This window comes from Octodon degus, unplaced genomic scaffold (genome assembly GCF_000260255.1).
Source record: "Octodon degus isolate 3935 unplaced genomic scaffold, OctDeg1.0 scaffold00122, whole genome shotgun sequence".
Taxonomy (NCBI): Eukaryota; Metazoa; Chordata; class Mammalia; order Rodentia; family Octodontidae; genus Octodon; species Octodon degus.
In genome coordinates, this window is record NW_004524698.1 from 5,340,274 (window position 1) to 5,346,273 (window position 6,000).

The 6,000-nt window shown below is 37.5% G+C and overlaps 1 protein-coding gene across 5 annotated transcripts in view; it reads left to right on the forward strand.

Annotated features, from left to right (window-relative positions):
• Enox1 (ecto-NOX disulfide-thiol exchanger 1) overlaps nucleotides 1-6,000 on the forward strand; it is a 661,835-nt gene that overhangs the window by 333,516 nt on the left and 322,319 nt on the right. Inside the window, exon 4 of one of the 5 annotated variants that reach the window (XM_023700179.1) lies at nucleotides 1,838-1,943. The exons of the other annotated variants lie outside the window; for them this stretch is intronic. The gene's annotated coding sequence lies outside the window, so the exon portion shown is untranslated. The remainder of the gene's footprint in view (nucleotides 1-1,837; nucleotides 1,944-6,000) is intronic. 5 annotated transcript variants of the gene reach the window in all.

Here is a 6,000-nt window from a genome sequence, read left to right on the forward strand (position 1 = left end):
TGTCTGTACATCTTTACTATTGATAAAGAAAATGTGTAGCACCTTATAACTTGAACATTTATTTGTTCCTTTTTTGAAGATACATATAATTATATTCAGTGAGAAGTTTGAGGATTTCTCTGTTGCTTTTAAAGGGTATATGAAAACACTGCTACTGAAGTAAAATCACTTACTTGTTTATTTAACAGATATGTGTGGGCACCTATTCTAAACCAGACACATACTTTGAACAGTAGATTTGTTTACAAACATAATGAAAGTTGTCCCTATCTTGATAGAGCATTAAGCCTACCATATTAGAATTTTTAAAATTATTTATAAGACAGATGTGGTATCCCACACCTGTAACCTAAGCACTCTGCAAAGCAGATGCAAAAGGATTGCAAATTTGAGGTCTGCCTAGGCAATTTAGCAAGATCTATGAAAATTTTTTAAAAAGGGGTCTGAGCTTGAAGCTCAGTATGAAGACCTTGAGTGCAATACCTAATACTGCCCAAAAAAGTATGTATAATTTAATGTGATACACACATGTATGTGTCACAGTATCTATGGTCTGGTTAGTTGTAGCTATTGTGATGGTCGATATTGGATTAAGATTTAGGTGGTAAAGCATTAATTATTTTCACTGTTAATGGGAACTGAGCCTGTCCCTCCTCAGTAGAAAGAGAATCCAGGTGGTCTAACACTTAATTAGGATGATTAGGCTCTCCTGGCAGGTCTGTTTTTGGGTCTGGGAAAGGTTTGTGCTTGGGGTAGTGACTGAGTTTGGGAAGGTCCTTCCTCAGTGCAGACAGTTTCTATTCTAACTGACTGAAGCCTGGGTGGAACACAAAGATGGAAAGAGGGTAAACTCTTGCTCTCACTCTTCCTAGACACTCCCTTTTTCCTCTTTCCTTGAACTTTAGAACCTATGTTCTCTGTCCTTTGGGCTCCAGGACTCACACCAGTGGCCCTATGAGCTCTTGCCATTGACCTTAGCTACACTACTACCTTTCCTGATTCTCCAGCCTATGGTGGGAATTTTCAGCCTCTCAGGTTGACTGAACCAATCTAATAAATTCCTTCTCTGTCCCCTGTCTCCTTTTTCATATCCTCTCTCCCTTTCCTTCTTTCCCCCTTGCTTTCCTCTCTTCTCCTCCTTCTCTTCTTATTTCCCTTCCTTTGCCTTCTTCCCTCTTCTCCCTTTTCTCTCAGTTCTATCTTACCAAAGAACTCTGCCTGTACCAGTAACATTTCTTCAGAGAAATAGAACAAATATGGACTAAGTTGGAAGAGACAGGCATACAGAGAGAAGCATTTTAAGGAATGAACTAATGTGGTCATACAAAGTGACAGTGTGTCTCCATTGTAGCCTGTAGGTCCAGGGAAGAGTAATACTGCCACTTGAGTTGGAAGGTAGGCCTCCAGTCCAGTTCTGTCAAGGGCTTTACATCAAGGCACTGGACAGATCCATAGTCTTCCCAACTAGAGCAACACTGTCTAACTGGAACAAAGTGTATGTCCAGGCTCGTTTTCTATGTTGGCATGGTTAAATTCTTCACACACTGATAAACTGAAGACCTTATTTCCTTGCTGGCTGTTGGTTTAGATATTTCCTTGTTTCTTTTCCAAAGAACCTCTTCATAGGGCAGTTGATATAATAGCCGATATCAAGAGTGAAAGGGCAAGAGAGGGGTTACTTCTTGTAACTTTTGTCATATTCAAATTCTGTAAATGTCAGTAGTACATCCTAAGCTAAGCTGGGTGTTGGTAATAGGGGTAGGTGAAGATTCACAAGGATGTTAAGTCATGCAAACAGGAATATACAGTTTTGGCTTCTTATAGAACATTACTTTAGATTTGTAGGTGAAGACGAACAAGGGAACTCTTTTCTGAAGACAGAGCAGCTTGTGCAAAGAATTGAGAACAGGCCATAGGAGGAACTGAGATTCCATATGGTCAAGGTTAAGATACTTCAAATTCTTGAGTTTGTTTGTGTTTCTAGGATAAACTGGAACTCATAAAATAAATAGAGACCATCTTATTTAAGAATCTTAAGTGGAAAGTGCAGTAGCTTTATGACTGGGAACTACAAAGCACAGACAGAGTAGAGATGCGGCTTCTTACTCATCCATCTTCATTTAATTTTAGCCCTAATATAAAAACATTTAGATAAGGAAATTGAGAGAGAAGATAATCAATGTGCTTATGAGTCAGAAGCCTGGTACGTAACTTTGAAACTACATGGAATAATTCTAGCATGGTTTATAAATTAAAGGAGTAAGAAGGATCATTTGGCTTTCAAATTTTGCTTCTGGTGTCAAAAGGGTCAGACTGGATAATGCATTGCAAATGCAGATGTCGGCAAGGGCCAGCCCTTAATCAGTGCTAAAGGGAGTTGAGAGTGGTGAGGAAGGTGGCTTTGAGGAACATAGGCCTCCCTAAATTTACACACCAACTTCTCAGTTCAACCAGTCATTTACCTGGGGACAATTGTCCCAGTGTGGTCCGGTCTTCTTTTTAGAATTTTAAAATGTTATCAACTCAAGTGGTTTTACAATTTTTGGCATAGTTCAAATAGAACATGCTCAATGACTATGGGTTCTAGATGCCTAGAGAGGCATGGGATGTTTCCTTCTAGTTAAAATGTTTTAATTCTTCTATAAACGTGTGGAGAAAAAATGAAATACTGTTGTTATCTCCAAATAATCTTCCAGTGGATTAGAAATACCTAGAAGCAGAGACATAGCAGTTCTAAACAGGTAATATCCATCTGAATCACCTGTGTAGTATTTTCAACTAAAATATATGGCAAGACCTCTCCTCTTGAGAGTCCAGTTCTGGAGACTCTGATGAATATGATGCACCCCTCATTGAGATTTACTATGATATAATTTAATCTAAGAATTTAAGTCAGAAATAGTTTGGTATTGGAGAGGATGGGGGAAAAGCAGATATTCCTGATGATGAACTTAAATCTGAACCTTGAGAAAACAAGCAGACCCTGTAGCTTTTTGAGTGATGGAAGCACATAACTAAAATCACTTTTTAAAAATTCTGTGTGTTCATTTATTTTCCATTGAGATATTTATCACATTATAGATAAGATAGAATGACAGTTCTAACATTTTAAGCTAAACTCTAAGTAAAGCCTACTAGAAGTTCCCAGTAGTACACAAAGTGTGATGTTGTGAGTTAGGATGCCTGAAAAAAGGTTGATAGTGTTTAACAAATCAGTGAACAAAATAAACAGGGGCAAAAAGGAATGATGATACCTTCTTTTTTACAGTTTCACTGTCTAGCTTTGTTCTCTCATGATGTTGTAACAAAATAACATAGACTAGGTCATTTCTACAAAAGACAAATTTATGTTTTCCTAATTTTAAAATCTGGGAAATAGGAGGTCAAGGCAGTAATAGGTTCAGTTGTTTGGAAAGAGCTACTTTCTGCATCCATGGTGGTTCTCGTGGAGGTGAGGAATGTTGTGTGCCTACATGATGTAAAGCAGAAAAGTGAGCTTCTTGAAAGGGAGTTTGGAGTGGTGGCTCATTTGTGAGAGCCTTAATACCATTCATGAGGGAAGAGCTTTCATGGTTTCATCAATTCTTAATACCGTCCCACTGACAACCCCATCCAACAGTTGAATTCTACTCCTAGTCCTCCATGAAATTTGTGTCTTCTTGCATGCACAAAACATTAATTCTGCCTCATTACCCTAAAACTCTTAACTTGTTGCAGCATCAACTCAAAAGCCGAAAGTCCAGAGTCTCACTAAATAAAACTCGAGGCACTCTCTTTAAGCTGAGCCACACCAGCCAATGACAGCCACAGCATCCCTGACGATGTCTGAAATGCATTTGAGGACATTCTCCTGTTGTCCTGATGCCTGGGGCAAAGGTCATACTTACCTTCTCATCCAAAGGCCAGATGACCACACCCTTGGTTTTCTCTCATAAAATTGAGCTATTTGTTCATTACATGGCCAGCTGAGACTATTTCAAATTGTTTTTTTGCTTTTCTCTTTTAACCACAAATTCAACTTTTTTTTTTATCTTGGTACTTATATTTCTTTTTTTTTTGTGCAGGTATATATCCAAATATTTTATTTTATTTTGATTAGTAAAAACAAAAGCAAGAACAAAAATCAGAAACAAAGACCAAAACAGGGTAACATACAGCAGTACATAAGTTACAGATTTCAAAACAAGAATAGCTGATTAACAATGGCTGATATAATATCTATTTTTGTCATCAAATGTGTTGCTCACATTAATAGATATAGTTATGCAAGATTGGACATATGATTGAATATTACTGCTTTCTTTCAAGAGAACTTAAATTTTTGTTCTTGTCTCTCATTTTTTTCTTTTTTTTTTCAAAATTTTATTGATAAACAGATAGCAATGAGACAGTTTCAAATCAAATCACTAGGACAGTTTCAATAACTAACACACTTCATATATTCTTCTTAGTGGTTAATTGCTGTACAAGATGCGGACTTGAGATCCTATTTACAAACACCATTAGAACAAATCATTCTATTCATTAAGAGAATGTAACTATATATCTATCCTAACCACTTTGAATACACAGATACAAGATGGACATTCATCTGTATACCCCTTTTTTTCTAAGTTCTGTTATTTGAATATTATAGGTGTGTAAACTCAGCAAAATATTCTAAAAGAGTCCAGTAGCCCATAATAGCATTGGGACTTCTGTTTAACTGGCAATTTCAGAAATTATTAACCTGAGTCCCCCACAGCTCAACATAATAGCATGGTTTTACTTCCTATATTTCATCTTCATACTTTTCTACTGGATGGTTAAGACCAAGGTAAAGCAGGACCTATGCAACAAGAGTTGTAGCTTTTGGGTCTGAGAAGGTCAGTGAAATCCCCTCAGGATTTATCCTGAGATCCTGCACCTCAGATTGTAGAACCTTTGTCAGTGCAGCCATGTGGATGAGTCTCGGCCATTGCTTGGCCAATGTGCTCTCTGTGAAAGCCTGAGAGAGTGTTTTCTCCCCATGTGACTCTCCTTAGGCACACTCTACATCATCGATCACTTTCCTCTTTGGCCCCATAATCTTCTTGATCAGAAAATTTGGGACACTACCGAGGTACATGACATCACAGTACAAGTTCTCATAGGTCCTGAGTCTTATTGACCTTAGAAGGTTAGGGCCAAAATGTTGGCTTTCTTTGTATCCCTCCTTTTTCTCTAATTTTGGTCTGCAAACTTAGGTTGTTAACCATCCAGAAGACAAGCTTATTGTTATTATCAAACGATTTAGGCTATTAAGCTTAACCTCACTCTCTCTCTGCATTTCAAACATCTTAGGCATAATAAGGAACAGGTATTTTTCATCAAGTATTGATATGTTGAACTTTAAGTCCCTACATAATATGATAAAAAATTTAAAAATTAGATTATATTTTAAAAATAGGATAAAGAATTCTATACTTCTCATGTTTGCACATAAGTCTAAAAATCTCACCATATACAACCTTGAAGCAGGACAGTCTCACAATATTCCTTTTCCTGTCTCTTGCCACAAATTCGTCTTTCTGTATCTCTTCTCACCTTTAAAAAGGGCCAATGGCAAGCTAAGTGTTTTACTGTTTAGAAATTTCTTTTCTTTTTTTTTTTCATGTATTTAGTACAGGGTCTACAGGTCTTGCTACACAGATCAGACTTGTAGTGATCCTCTTGTTTTCAGCCTCCAAAGCATGAGATTTCTTCCAACAAATATCCTAGTCACCCATTAGTCCTGCCTTCTAGAAAGCCCTCAGAGAAATTATTGGCCAATTTACAATAAGGATGGTGCTTCCTGCAGTTTCTAATACTTCGGTTTTTGTTCCCATCTGAGAACTCATGAGAATAATCTTTACTATCTGTCCCTGTCTCTGTCCCTGTCTCTGTCTCTGTCTGTCTCTGTGTGTGTATGTTTGTGTGTCTGTGTGTCTGTCTGTCTGTCTGTCTGTCTGTCTCTTTCTCTGTCTCGCTCTCTCTCTCTCT